This window comes from Triticum aestivum, chromosome 4D (genome assembly GCF_018294505.1).
Source record: "Triticum aestivum cultivar Chinese Spring chromosome 4D, IWGSC CS RefSeq v2.1, whole genome shotgun sequence".
Classification (NCBI taxonomy): domain Eukaryota; kingdom Viridiplantae; phylum Streptophyta; class Magnoliopsida; order Poales; family Poaceae; genus Triticum; species Triticum aestivum.
This window is the reverse complement of record NC_057805.1, coordinates 336,442,359-336,458,877: the sequence shown is the minus strand read 5'-3', so window position 1 is coordinate 336,458,877 and position 16,519 is coordinate 336,442,359.

Below are 16,519 nucleotides of genomic sequence, written 5' to 3'. Positions count from 1 at the left end.
CTACTAAATCCAGACGGTGGTGCTAGTACTAGTAGTAGTAGTACTACCAATGCAGTAGCACTGTACTACCCGTTGGTCAAATTATTACGTGCTGCTCCTCACAGTGAAGTGACAAGACCCTACGCAGGAGATGACACCTGAGTATAGGCGCCATGTTCGGCATACCATAGTCAGCCTCACCGTTTGCAGTCACTATCATCATGGCTGTAGACCTAGCCTGCTTACAACTAGCCGTGTTCGACATAATTTCCAGTGCGTAGATGCCCGTGCATTGCACAAAACACCAAGATTGGGGGGTGGACGGTGCTGGCAGCGGCCATCGCGCCAGATTTTTCCACGGCCTTCTAGATGTGGTGGGGAGGAGATAAGGCTGATTGTGAGAGACAAGGAGTTGTTTGTAAATAGGGAACAAGTGTGGGCATCTTTTTGCAAAACTAGAGAAGTTTGGTTTGTATGCGTCAGATCTAGATCTGACGGCTATTGGTGAAAGATGGCACGCACAACATCATCACCAACTCAAGACCTGTTTGATTCGCAGGATTTTGAAAACGCGGGAATAGGACACGGCAATATTACAAGTTTCAAACTGATATTACAAATGTTAGGAGTAATGCTGCACCTACGAAGAGGGAATTACTAGGAAGTTTACGTAAGAACTTTCGTTACTTTATGTGGATGCAGCATTATCGTACAAACTAAAATCCACCGCCCTGACAAGTCACTAATGGGCAAATAAGTTTTCGAGTCTCTGGCCACTTGATGTTTCAAAAATAAATTCAGCTTCTGCGGAGACTTTGTCATTTAGGCTTAGACGCTTGCGGTGATCAGCACGCCATTCATTGTTGCGCTAGAGAACGCCAAACCTCATTACCTTGAGCACACTTGCCTCCAAAACAAAGAACCTGGCCAATTTAATCTCAGATGTGCTGCCTCGGTAGTCGATCAAATCAATTTCTGTAAGATGGAGATCAAGGCATTCGATGAGATTGTTATAGTGCTGCACACTTTTCACTTTTGGGTCTTTTTTATCTGCAAAAGAAGAGAACATATTAGAACAGCTGGCTGTATAAGATTGTCGTGTCATCAAGAGGTACAAATATCATTCGCTCATACGATAGGGTTTGCTGGCTAGTGATCTTTTTTCACTCTCTCTCTCTCTCTTTCTCTTTCCTCTTATTTACCTAGGAGTATGTGAAGAGCTTGGGCATTTGTTGCCTTCCACTATGTGGCCAATGCCATATTTCGCAAAAGTATGCCACATAATACGCATCGATGTCAAATCAAAAGATTTTGGCACCGCTCTCGCGATGTGAGAGAGTTGGCACCGCTGTGCACACAGACCCACATGTATAAACAAATCAATCAAACCAACTACACCAGCCTCTCACTCTCACAAACAAGTGTTTTTTATTGCCTCGGTCCTCTCTCTCTCTCCCACGCAAGTGTTTTTTCATTGCGTGAGTTAATTTGGCACCGGAGCAAAGTAGGTGATCCAGATTGGGGCACCAGGTGAGCAATGGAGGGGCATCGATGCCAAATGCATCACAAGTGAATTTGGCACGTGTTTTGGCCTACATAGTGGAGGGCCGTTATAGCCCACTTTTGTACTACCTCTTATTTAGTATAAAATTTTGACCATATATTTATGTAAGAAAATGCCAATGCATGTCACTAAAAATACACCATTTGAAATTATGTTCAAGTACGAATCCAACGATATAGTTCTTAGTGACATGCATTAACATTTTGTCAGTTAAATCTATGGTCAAATTTTGATACTACAAAATAGGAAGAGTAAACCAGGACGGAGGTAGTACTTGCTCTTAGGGTAACCATAGAGTTACTGGAGTAGTCTAACTTACTTTCCACTATGAGTAGCCTAGGCTACTATAGTAGTACAACAAAAAACGATGCAGGTGATCACGTGAGAAAAAATACTAAAAACATTTCTTTCGATGCAGTGCGTAGATGCATTTTTGAACACTACACTTGTCATCGCAATTTGGGAAAATTACGAAAAATTTGAGCTACGTTGTGATTACTGTTTACTAATAGGAAAGAAGTTTCACCTCGATGAGTAGCTTCTCCGTGCACGGAAAGCATGTAAGGAATCCAACAACTTGATCCAGATTGGGGCCGATAGATTTTATTGCCAAGATCTTCACTGTGCGCATAGACTGGGTCAAGCTTGTGGGAATCATTTTCTGGAAGATGGTCGTAAATACATCAAGAAGAAATTTAAAAATGTGAATTTCAAGAAGACGGAGAAGAAGATGAGTGATGTACCTGAACATTACGGATCCAATAAAGAGTTCGGAGAATTTGGCAGACGAGTGCACCAACGCTGTCAATTTCGGCGTGTCAATGACCCTAATTTTTGTTGGACCTTCTAGATCCGATACAAGCAATCTCTCAAGGAAAGGCGCATTCTCAATGACCATAACGTGGAATAGCTGGAGTGATCTCTTCCCAATTGATGTCTTGTTGCGGGGCCAGCAAGACACATAAATCCATCGGAGATTCGTCGAGGCGATGTGGAGGCTAATGAACACGTGAATCTGCTCAAGACGAAGGTACTCGAGCGCAGTACAGCTGCGGAGCAGGTGCTCCATAGCCTTCTTCGAGATGACAACGTCGAAGAGGTCAAGCTGCTTGAGTTGAGGGAGAAGAAGGGCGGGCACGGCATTAATCCGAGGAAGATAGCAGGAGCTGAAGCTAGCGCGGCGCAGCGTTGGCGCGAGGCGGAGCGCGGACGGCGGCAGAGAGCGACATCGTCCAGCTTCAAAGCTGAGCTCCTCGAGCTGATCTAGGGCGAGGGATAAGAACCACTCGTCGAACTTGGGTTGGACCTTGCAGTTGGTACTGAACATGCGGATGTCATAGCGTCTGGCTGGCCCAGGGTGCGATGAAAGGATCTTGGAGACTGCGGCCATGCGTTTGCAATCCCCGTCGCAGAGGCAGCTGTCGATGGTGAGGTTGAGGGGGACGCGGCGCCAGAGGGGGCGGCATCGCCGGGAGAGCAGGGCGGTCCGCACGGCAGATTTGGTGTGGAGGAGGCCGATGATGACGAGTAGCATGTCGTCGGGGAGGCTGCTGATGAAGTCCAGGCTCGCCGGATGCGGTTTTGGCTCGAGCCGCCTCCGCTTGTTGGCAGCCTCGCCGTCCATCTCAACTGGCGGCGACGCCGGTGTACACGTGTGCTGGGTGTGCGCGAGTGCGTCCTTCTGTGCATGCCGCCGCGTAGTGGTGAATTGTGCGCCAGTGCGTCCTCCACGAGGAAGAAGTGTGTCCTCAATGCGCCCTAAATTTACTAGCGTGCGGGGTGCTACCCCAAGTGGTTTCAACTTTGTTACTTCACCGCGTGTCAGATGGGCCTCTAGTTTACTTATTTTCACCCACTGCCACATGGGCCAACACACGAAGATACAGAACACGAGCTGACGAGGCAGCATGTGGACTGGTTGACCGGTCAACTAAACAATATTCGGAGCTATACGCTGACACAGTGAGCATATAATCCGTCAGTATAGAGTGTTCGTGTGAGAGGGGAGGCCCGTGAGAGATAGCAGAGAGAGAGAGGGAAAGAGAGAGAAAGAGCTACTCCCTCCGTTCGATAATGTAGTTCCAACATTTTTTTAAAAGTCAAACTTTTGAAACTTTGACCAAGTTTATAAAGAAATTACTTATATCTACAATACCAAAGATAAATGATAGTATGAAGTAAGTACATGTTGTGATGAATCTAATGATCTTTCCAGATGTAAATGTTTTTCTCCACATATACCTGGTCAAACTTTTCTGAGGTTTGACTTTTCAAAACATCCATATGCTTATGGACGTGAGAGAGTCCCTAACTAGAGAGAGAGAGAGAGTGAAATAGAGAGAGTGAATGAAAAAAGTGTATGTGCGTGTGTGAAAGAGACATGGACAACACTCGATAAAAGTCGAGAAAAAACGTGTGTGTCTTATGCAAACATATCACACATGCATCTTCGACAACGGAAGCAAGGTGAGGAGATAGTGTGTGGTTGTTTGTAACCGAGAGAGCAAGACCCCTAGCACGTGGCCAAGAGGGATCTGACAAACAAGGGAGAGAGGTCGAGAGAGACGTACGGAGAAAATGCAGACATGGGGAGGAGAGAGTGTATGTTTGTCATAGAGCGATCCCCTGGAGATCGTGATGGGACTACATGGGTGGGAGATCGAGTGACAAGGTGTGTGCGCGATAGAAGATACCCCGAGAGACATCGAGATAGATGTATGGATGGAAGGAGACAATACGTGTGTTCTTGATGGGTAGTGAGAGATAATCATACTTAGGGGGGGGAGTGCTTGCGCCTATGATGGAGTGAGGGATTATGGTACTTATTAGGGGGGTGCGTGTCACATAGATAGAGAACAAGGGCGGAGAGTGTTGGATGGGTCTATATGTATAGCGCGAGCGAGACATGTGTATATGTGAACCAGGGAGATATAAAGTTTGAGAGAGATTGAGGAGCCCCGATAAGGCTGAGTGGTGCGTCAGATAGCTAAGAGGGGGGAAGAGATATTCCATCCGCTCGATAATGCGGTGCATGTAATTTTTTTAGAAGTCAAACTTTGGAAACTTTGATCAGGTTTACACAAATGTTATTTATATCTTCAATACCAAAGATACATCATACGAAACTACATCTCATGGTGAATCTAATGGTATATGTTTGCCGTTCCAGATGTAATTGTTTTTCTCCACGTACATGGTCAAAAACTTTGTGATGTTTGACTTTTCAGTAAATTAATATGCTATGGACCGAGGAGAGTGCCTAAGTCGAGAGGGATCAAGTGCGTGTGAAGGAGAATGAGTAAGTGTGCAAAAAGAGTATGTGTGTGAAAGAGAAAGTGACAACAAACGATAAATTAGAGAGAGGGTGTGTTTTTTTGTTTCTTAGGCGAACATATCACGCATGCATCTCCGAGATAGAAAAGCGAGGCGAGGAGATACACAAAGATAGCTAGTGTGTGATTGTTTGCAATGGAGAGAGACACCCCTATAGCACATGTCCAATAGAGGTCTGGCCAACAAGGAACAAAGGTCGAGAGGGACACATGGAGAACATGGACACATGGGGAGGGCGAGAGGGTGTGTTTGTGATAGAGAGACCCCCTCGAGATCGTGAGGGGACTATATGGGTGGGAGATCGAGGGAGGTGCGTGCGCGATAGAAAGATGCCTCGAGAGAAATCGAGATAGACCATGCACATGTTTGTGATGGAGACTAAGATTAGCTAGTCATATACATATAGGGGGGCTGCGTGTGCCTACAATTGAGTGAGAGACCATCATACTTGGCTAGCTAGGCATGAGATTGTGTGTGTGCGTGTGAGATGGAGAGAGAACGAGGGAGATAGATAGAGTTTTAGATGGGCCTATCGAGTGCGAGTGAGATATGCATGCGTATGTGTGACCCAGGTAGATGGAGAGTTTGAGAGAGAGGGGGAAGAGCTCCGAGACGACAGAGTGGTGCGTGAGAGAGTTACGGGCAATGAGGCAAGGAATTTGTGTGCGTACGATGAGTGCACCCAAGATATCTAGCTTGGACTAGAGAATCATACATAGTGTGTGAGAGAGACCTATAGATGGAGTATATATGCATGCGAACTAGAAAGACCCCCCCCCCCCCCACGCACACACAAAGAGAGAGAGAGAGAGATGGAGAGAAAGAGAGAGGACCAACAAGGTTTGTGTGTTGGATGCGTGCGACAGAATTGAAGATTGTCGGCGAGAGAGAGAGAGAGAGAGAGCAGGAGTCCGGGAGAGGGGGAGGTCGCGTTTTATGCATCAAAGACTGATATAAACCATGTTTCGATATAAACTTGCATTCAAATATTTAAATTGGAGAATGTTGTCTGCAATCCACACATGAACGGATATATGCGTATATCAAACAAGTTCATTAATTTGACTTTCTACATGTTCATGGAGTACTATAATACTGTACAACATGCTATTCGATTGAGGTGTTCAATTTTGGATTTAGTTCACTATTTTCACCTGGTGAACGAGCTATTTCATTGAATCGAGATATTTCATTTTGGGTTTGATTCCCGTTTTTGAGTGGGTCAACCATTTGTCATATAGTAAATCGCTAGCAACGAGCATGTAAAAACACATTACTCCCGAGCATCATCTCTCCATCTAAAAAAGAAGTGGCAAGCTAATATTTCTAAATTTGATTCGAATCGACTTGGTAAGGTAGACGTGGATGCTCGTTCTCCCAAATTTTGAACGAACCATTAAACATCCTCTGCTCGGTGGAATTCGCCCGAGCAAATAAATGGGAGAAGCGAAATTACCGTCCTACGTGGGAGACGCATTAATTGGCCCGTTGTGCATCGAGGGTAGGTTCGTAACTTCATCCAAGCGCGCCTTCTCCTCGGCCGAAATGACATGTGCCGAATAATTCATAAACCATGGTCGGCAAAACACGCTCTCCTCGCCCGAAATAGCTCACACCCACTATTTCAAAACACGCTCTCCTCGCCCGAAATCGCTCGCGCCCACTATATTTCAAAACACGCCCTCCTCGCCCGAAATCGCTCCCGCCCACTATTTGGGGAGAAGCAAAGTTACTCTACTATCCCCGACCCTCAGTACACAGACCCAAGCCGAGAAGCCTAAAGGCAGGGGCTGCCGGTTGGCTGGTGTTTAACGTAAGGGTGCGGGGCCGCAAGTTCACCGCGGAAGCAGCGCTTAGATGGCTATCTTAGAGTTGCGTGGGTTCAAGGTACTGCCGCCGCCGGATCTGGATGACGGGGAGTCTTTGTGGATTGGCCCGGGGGCGGCGCAACCACGGCAGTGCGGTGGGGCGGGGAGCGGGGTTTTGGCCGGGGCCACGGACGACGGAGGCAAGCTGCTCTGCTGTTGGTCGCTGGCTCTTCGGGGAAGATTCGTAACAGTGTCTGCCAGGAGGCACAAGACGGCCATCAAGCCATCCGGCGTAGATCGTACAGTACCAAAAGAAAATAAAATCATGTGACCCCAATTTAGTCTCAGTCAACAGACGTGTGACCACTCTTGTACCTTGTTGTTGATCTCTTAGTGTATTTCTTCAGATCAAAGAGATGTGTCGTTCTTAACATTATGCGTTATCTGCATCTTCAGCCACACCGTCTTCCGACTCACCGAAGCTGCTCCAACAAGGGAAGCATACACCAGAAGGGAGCTATAGTCCCCACTCAACAATTCCCTGCATCGAATGCGCGTGCCCGACATGGACAGCCACAACAACTGCAGGGCCATTGACAAGTCAGCACATGATGCTCACTCCTATGGATGGCGGCCAGATAGGTTGTACCCTCATCTTACTTGTGTGCAACATTTATGGCTTTGTTATTCATCTAAGCATGGAAAATAGATTATCACATTTCACTGTATATTCATGCTGATCTCTTACGGGTCTTGTTCAGGAGTTAATGTTGTTCCATAGTTCAGCTAAGATACTTGTTCTTTAGGTAACGATGTTCCATAGTTATCATCCATCAGCCAATGCTATCCCACAGGCTGGTGATTATAGTATTATACCACTTCTAGTATTACCTATGTTGTTCTTTAATACTTTTGTGTGCCATCTAGTTAATCTTGAGTACAAACGATACATATTCTGTAGCTTTCATCTGTGTTCTCCCTTTAGTTTTTGAGACCTGTTACTGCTAGTTAACCCCAGTCCTACTATTTATGTCGTCTCCTACAGGCACTCATTACATAAATCTAACTACTAGTTGTCTTCCATGCATGTCAGATATAATTGCACACACTGATATATCCACAAGAACCTCACGGAGCAATGTAAAGGCCAATAAACTTGATGTCAATGATACCTAATATGATGGAACATGTAAAGAAAGTTATTCAGAAGACTTGCAGAAAGATGTTGAATCCTCTTCACCCCACAAGGTCCTTGCTCTAACTTGGCCCGTGATATGGGTACAACATGCATATAATGTCCTGGAGTGTATCTACTCTGTTGCAATGCCATGTGCTTAGCATGCTGATCATGCATGTAAATATGTCATGCCTTCCTGTTTTTCAGTACCTATTCCATTCATGATAACATGTTTTCAAATTCAAGTACGGTCATTCTACTCTATCGCAATGCCATCTACTTAATTTGGACATCATGCTTCTGAATATCTTATGCATTGTTATTCATCAGTATGTACTTCATCTGTCTACCATACCATGTTTTTTACATTGAAGTGATGTTCTAGTGCTCTGTTGCAATGCCATCTTAGTTTCCCAATCATACACGTGTATGTTGCCTTAGTTTTTTTTGTACGTATTCTGCTAGCATATAGTTTTACATTCAACTAGTGTTTTTTGCTGTGTTGTCCTGTCGTATCCCTAGCTCTTACACCATACTCCCTTCGTCCGGATTACATGTTGCCGAAATGGATAAAAAAGGATGTATCTAGAACTGAAATACGCCTAGACCCATCCATTTTTTTTTCCGGATGGAGGGAATACATGTCAATATGTCATGCCTTTTTATTCTTCAGTACCTATTCCATCTCTCTGATGTAGCATGTTTTATAATTGAAGCACCATTCTTCTATACAAGGCATGCAAGGGGAAGACGACTATGTTAGAATCTGAAGGGTTACAAACCAGGTCTTTGCAAAATCCAAACGCCAGGAGATCATAAACCAACTCCAGTTTTTATAGATACTGCTCCAGCACAGAGAAACCCAACTCCTACTGATAATAAGCAGATTCCAGTGGCCAAAGAACTAGTTCGCTCCAGTCCAGCAAAAATATGTCAACTCCATTCTAAGAAGCGTGTGTGTATCCTTGCATCATGAAATTTTATAGCATGATGATCATATTTTCTACATGTTTCTTACCCATCTCTCTTTTAGAAAATAAGCTTAACAGATAGAAGAATTTCTGCACTAGTATCGTCTGTGAGGAAAGATTCTTGTAGGAATTCTCTGTACTCCAATGCAGATGTAAGTACCTGTTGTATATCACTATTTTACATCAGCATGTATTTTGTTAATCGGCGTGAATCCAACCTTTATCTGATCTAAATTTAGTTGTAGCAAAATGTATGATTAAAGGCCACAATGTTGATTTTTGTAAGGAAAACTGCTTGGTAGTTTTGCATCCTGAGCTGCATGAGTGTACTATCTCATATAAGTGGGTTTGATTACTTTGGTTCTGCAGTGGGTTTTCAGTGTTTTTTTACTGTGTTGTCCTGTCATATCCCTAGCTCTTACATCATACTCCCTCCGTCCAGATTACATGTCGCAGAAATGGATAAAACTGGATGTATCTAGAACTGAAATATGCCTAGACCCATCCATTTATTTCCGGATGGAGGGAATACATGTCAATATGTCATGCCTTTCTATTCTTCAGTACCTATTTCATCTCTGTTGTAGCATGTTTTATAATTGAAGCACCATTCTTCTATATAAGGCATGCAAGGGGAAGACGGCTATGTTAGAATCTGAAGGGTTACAAACCAGGTCTTTGCAAAAGATCCAAACGCCAGGAGATAATAAACCAACTCCATTTTTCATAGATACTGCTCCAGCACAGAGAAACCCAACTCCCACTGATAATAAGCAGATTCCAGTGGCCAAAGAACTAGTCCGCTCCAGTCCAGCGAAAGAATGTCAACTCCATTCTAGGAAGCGTGTGCGTATCCTCGCATCATGAAATTTTATAGCATTCTGATCATATTTTCTACATGTTTCTTACCCATCTCTCTTTTAGAAAATAATGTTAAATGATAGAAGATTTCCTTCATTGGGATTGTATTCGAGGAAAATATCTTGCGGGAATTCTCTGTGCTCCAATGCTGATGTAAGTACCTGTTGTATATCACTATATTTTTACATCAGCATGTATTTTGTTAATCGGCGTGAATCCAACCTTTGTCTGATCTAAAATTAGTTGTAGCAAAATGTTAAAGGCGCCAATGTTGATTTTTGTAAATAAAACTGCCTGGTAGTTTTGCAAACTGAGCTGCATGAGTGTACTATCTCATATCATGCACATTACTGAATTGTAGTGCTGCTCTGGTTGCCCATTCATTCATTGTGCCAATGTTGCTTTCGTATTACCTTACCTGGCTGATGATAGCTGTGCCATATTGTATTAATTTGGTGTTGGCTAGTTGCCCAAACGTTTGTTGTGCCAATGTTGCTTTCCTATTATCTGACTTGGCCAATGATAGCAATGCTAGTGTCTTAATTTGGTGCACGCTGCTGAAGATAAGAAGACAAACTCTGAAAACAGCAAGGCAACCCCATTGTTTCTTTCCAATAAATCTAGGCCAGGTAATATGCCAATAACTCATGATTAATCTGTTTGGTTCCCCTCCTAATTTATGTTATGATGCAGTGGTCGAGACACTCTCCACTATCAATAATACAAGCCTGCCAAAATCGCCATCTGAATCTGTTCAGTATCCTCTGTCTCGAATGCAACGGAAAAAATGTATGTTTGTGAACCAATTAATGGCTGAAGGAATGATCGAAATGGTGGAGGAATCAGAGGTGCAGAGTCGTGCGACACAACAACTGATCAATGTTTTCAGAGACAGTGTAGCAAAGCAGCAAGAACTTGCCCACATGCTTATGGGCGTCATCCGTGCTGAGGTTGCAGATTGTGACGTTGTAGATCGTTAGGTTCTGTTCATTTATTTGCACTGGCATCAATCTTTGATTGCCCAGTGGATGTAATTTAATGTAATATATGCTGGATGTGCAATGTTTTTCCCTGTATGCCGTACCTTTGCTTGATCGTTTTTGGTCCTGTGCATAATTGCTCGTCGTAATGGACTCAAATTATCTAATTTGGCCTAAAGACATGTACGAACTTTAGTGGGCCCATTAAGTTAATGGGCTGTTACCAGGCCGAAAGCTAATGGTCGGCCCTCTTAACTCTCGGGTCGTTAACAGGCTGACATCGAAGCGGGCAATAGGTGGGCCCAATTGATTTCATGAGCCGTTAACAAGCCGTTACTAAGTTCGGGCTACATATGGCCCAACTATACTGTGGGCCTTTAGCAGGCCGAAAGAGACAGCGGGCTTGTACTGGACCATGAAGAGCATGGGTCGCTAAGAGGCCGAAAGTCAGGTCGTATTGTAAATGGCCCAACTGTGTTGTGGGCTTTAGCAGGCTGAAAGAGAAACCGGGCTGGTATTGGACCATGAAGGGCATGGGCCGTTAAAAGGCCAAAAATCAGGTCCAACTACAAATGGCCCAACTCATTTATGGTCCGTTAACAGGCTGAATGGCACACAGGGCCGGGAATTGGCCCAACACTTAAATGGGTCGCTAAAAGGCCAAAACTCAGGTCCGACTACAAATGGCCCAACAAATATATGGGCCGTCACCAGGCTAAAAGACACACCGGGCCGGAAATTGGCCCAACACTTAAATGGGTCGCTAAAAGGCCGAAACTCAGGTCCGACTACAAATGGCCCAACTGATTTATGGGCCGTCAATAGGCTGAAAGACACACCGGGCCGGAAATTAGCCCAACATTTAAAGAGATGGGTCGCTAAAAGGCTGAAAGATGTACATCGTGAAAATTGGCCCATCCACTGAATGGGCCGTTAACAGGCCAAAATCTCATCGGGCCGATATTGAGCCCAAATATATAGCGGGCTGTTAACGGGCTCGAACTGACGATGGGTTGCAATGGTCTCAAATCTTTAACGGGCCGTTGACGGGCCGAATTGGCACACCTCGTATGGGCCGTGGGCTTAAATGGACCTGACACAAGTAGGCCTTATATGGGTCGGCCTGCTATTTTTTACTGGGCCGGCCTTTTTCACCGGAATGGGCCACTGTTGGGCCGTGCCACGTGTCGACCTATCATAGGCGCCTCCTGTCCAATGAGTGGATAACATCAGTCCCAACGGTGAGGCAACACGTGTTTCCTCCGGCCAATGATGTTTTACACGTGGAAATCCCCATTGGTTCGGGCTGTTAACGGGTTATTGGATCCAAAACCGGACCCGATAGCTTAACGACGTTCCGTTACGGTGGATGCCACGTGTCGGTCACCCTTGACGAAAGCACTTCTGTGACGCGCGATTTATCGTCATGGAAGTGGACACTTCCGTGATGATAATTTTGGTAATGTCATGGAACACTTCTACGACAGCACAGGTATGACTATCTTGATTCTGTCATAAATTTGTCATGAATGTACATGCATGACAGAAAACGTGACCTACTGCGACAAACACGTATCATCACGGAAGTGTAGTTTTTTGTAGTGATCTTTTGGGCACTGAGCCTCTATCGCCCGAGCACCATCCATTATGATGGGAAAATATTGCCCGGGGCGCCTATGCGGGCATCCAGTGGCCATTTCGGTTGGCTTGATCTTCGACCAGTGCACTATGGTCTTTGTGAAGGCCATCCGAGCTCCCTCGATGCACACAGAGTGCTTCAAGATGTCAATCCGGGGCGCAGTGTCGCATAGCTTTTGCACTAAACCGAAGTAGTTGCTCGGCAGTGCTCTGAAGGCCATAGCGTGACGCAAAGGTCCTTCATGGCCGGCTCCGCCATCCGATGCAGCTCCAGCAACTGCTTCATCTGGTTGTTGAGGAGGGGAGTGTGCTCAGGGGCTTGGAACTGCGCCCAAAACAACATATGCTCGGCATCGCCCTCCTGGGATGCAAAGTGCCTTGCCACAACTACCATACTCCTCGGAAGATCCGCAAAAGCGCCTGGGGAATGCCATACTCGTGTGATGATACGTCTCCCTCGTATCTATAATTTTTGATTGTTTTATGCCAATATTATACAACTTTCACATACTTTTGGCAACATTTTATATGATTTATTGGACTAACCTATTGATCCAGTGCCCAGTGCCAGTTCCTGTTTGTTGCAGGTTTTTTGTATAGCAGAATATCCATATCAAACGAAATCTAAATGCGATAAAAATTTACGGAGAATTATTTTGGAATATTTGTGATTTTTGGGAGGTGGAATCAACGCAACGAGGGGCCATGATACACCAGGGCACGCTCCAGGCCCAGGTGCGCCAAGGTGTCATGTGTCGTCCTCGTTAGTCGGTTGGAGCTCTACTTCGAGCGCAAGGAAGCTTATATCCGGAAAAAAATCGTGTTAAAATCTCAGCGCAATCAGAGTTATGGATCTCCGGGAAATAATAAACAGTTTTCGACCGGATCTGGGGAACGTGAAACAGAAGAGAACAGAGAGGGAGATCCAATCTCGGAGGGGCTCCTGCCCCTCCGCCGCCATGGAGGTCATGCACCAGAGGGGGAACTCTCCTCCCATCTAGGGGGGAGGCCAAGGAAGAAGAAGAAGTAGGATGGGGGCTCTCTCCCCCTCTCTCCCGGTGGCACCGGAACGCTGTCGGGGCAATCATCGTGTGACGGTGATCTACTCCAACAACTCTGTCATCTTCACCAACAACTCCATCACCTTCCCCCATCTATCTACAGCAGTCCACTCTCCCGCAACCCATTGTACCCTCTACTTGAATATGGTGCTTTATGCTTCATACTATTATCCAATGGTATGTTGCCATCCTATGATGTTTGAGTAGATTTTTGTTGTCCTATCGGTAATTGGTGAATAGCTATGACTTGCTTGTGATTTAGTTGCTGTCCTTTGGTGCCCATCATATGAGCGCGCGTGTGGATCACACCATAGGTTAGTTGTATGTTGATATGACTATGCATTGGAGGGCAAGGGTGACAACAGCTTCAGCCTACCATAGAAATTGATGCATACGGGATTGAAAGGGGGACCAATATATATCTTAATGTTATGGTTGGGTTTTACCTTAATGAACGTTAGTATTTGCGGATGCTTGCTAATAGTTCCAATCATAAGTGCATAGAAATCCAAGTGAGGGACAACATGCTAGCAGTGGCCTCTCCCACATAAAAACTCGCTTTCGGTCTAGCAACGTAGTCAATTGCTAAGGGACAATTCCGCAAATCCTACCACCACTAAACCACACTCGTTTTACTAAACTTAATTGTTTCTTTATTTAAACAACACCACTAAACAACACCGTCGTCAATTCGGCGGCCGGTCGCTCGGGTGCCGCCTTCTATTCTACGGCCTATTGCATAGCCTTCTTCAGCTCGGCCTTGAGGTTCTCGACCTCCACGGCAACAGCTGCAGTTACAATAAGAACCCCTTGCTTATTGTTAAACCCGAACACCTCGCTTGACAAGGAAAACCACGGAATTAAACAATCTAGTCCGGACTTTCCTTGCGCCTCGTCGAACCGCTTGTTGAGAAGGTCGAGCTCCTCGTCGGAGCTCTTGAGCTTCCGATTCATCTCGGCCAGCTCCACGGCATTGGCGGCTACCGCCGCAGACGAGGCCTGCACAAACAACTTATGCACGTAAGACTCCCGAGTTATCGAATTTTAGATCCTTTGCCAGGTTTTCTTCAATCTTGCCAGAGTCTCGGGGGCTACGGTTAACTTTTGGCTATCATTAGTGCTTTTGAACTATTCGGCCCCCATCTGAGTTTTTCAAACTCACTGAGGGCTCAGGGGCTGCCATATATGAGGATCGCATAAACTCACGTAATAAATTCTCTTTGTAAAAGGGTATTACATGATTTACCTTGAAGCCCGTCAAGAGTCCGTCGAAGGCCTCCTTCAACACGCTATCAATGGGCCAAATGCTTTGCAAAATTGCGCCCATTAGGACGCGGTGTTCTACGACAGTGGAGGAGCTATTCAAAGCCTCCTCCATCACGATCGACCACCTAGTTTCAGCCCGCTCTGCTACGGGTGGCACTGGTGGCGGCACCCGGGCTCCCCTTCTGTAGAAGCCAGAATAGACGATTCTAGGGGCCTTGGGGGCTTCGGAACCGTCTTCAGAGAGATCAGGTTGTCTGAGTTGCCCTGCTTTGTTCACCAGAAGGGATCCCCCTCCCGGTCTTCGGCGACCGAGGTATTGACCTCGGCCCTGATGTTGTCAACGCCGCCCCCCATGTTCGTACCAGGAGGGTTCTTCCAGGACAGCACCTCCCTGGCCTCCTCGATGACCGGAGGAGGTGTAGTGCACGACGCGGTCCTGCTCTCCTCTAGCTCGGCAGACGGAGAGTCCCCCTCCGAGACTCGATCAGTGTGGAGGTCACGCGGCAGGCTATAGTATGGACAACATGCATATGATTAGTAGCGAACCTTAACATGGATGCATGGGAGAATCTTTGGGTTCATACCTTTGGGCTGGGGGGCTTGACCCTAGGGTTCCTTCGGGGAACCTCTTCGGAAGCCTTAGACTCCTCGGCGGAGTCTGAGCTGTGATTGCTTGTATCTGCGTTGCTATTTCCCCAAAGAGGAGAGGATGATGTAGCACAACAACGGTAAGTATTTCCCTCAGTTATGAAAGCAAGGTTATCAATCCAGTAGGAGAACCAAGCAACACTATATAAACGATACCTACACACAAATAACAAATACTTGCAACCCAACGCGTAAGAGGGGTTGTCAATCCCTCCTCGGTATTGAGATAGATTAAATTGTATGAGATTGGATAAATAGATCTGACAGAAACACAAAATAAAATAAATAAAGAAAAAGTGCAGCAAGGTATTTTTGGGTTTTTGGAATAATAGATTTGAAAACAATATGATAAAAAATAGACCCGGGGGCGTAGATTTCACTAGTGGCTTCTCTTGAGGAAATAGCATACGGTGGGTAAATAAATTACTGTTGGGCAGTTGATAGAAGAGCAAATAATTATGACTATATCCAAGGCAATGATCATATATATAGGCATCACGTCCAAGATTAGTAGACCGACTCCTGCCTGCATCTACTACTATTACTCCACACATCGACTGCTATCCAGCATGCATCTAATGTATTAAGTTCATGGAGAAACGGATTAATGAAATAAGAACGATTACATGATGTAGACAAGATCTATTCATGTAGGAATAGACCCCATCTTTTTATCCTTAATAGCAATGATACATGCATGCCTCGCTACCCCTTCTGTCACTGGGTGAGGATACCGCAAGATCGATCCCATCACAAAGCACCTCTTCCCATTGCAAGAAAAATCAATCTAGTTGGCCAAACCAAACCAAGGTTTCGGAGAAGAAATACGAGGCTATAATAATCATACATATAAGAGATCAAAGAAGACAAATAATATTTATAGATAGATCTGATCATAAAATTGCAATTCATCGGATCCCTACAAACAGATGGCAAAAATTCATTACATCAAATAGATCTCCAAGAACATCGAGGAGAACATTGTATTGAGAATCAAAAAGAGAGAAGAAGCCATCTAGCTACTGCCTACGGACCCATAGGTCTGTGGTAAACTACTCACGCATCATCGGAGGAGCACCAATGAGGATGATGAACCCCTCCATGATCGTGTTCCCCTCTAGCAAGGTGCCGGAGTAGGGCTCTAGATTGGATCTCATGGTTCTGGAACTTAAGGCAGCTGGAATTGTGTTTCGTCAACTCCCCTAGGGTTTCTGGAACATTTGGGTATTTATA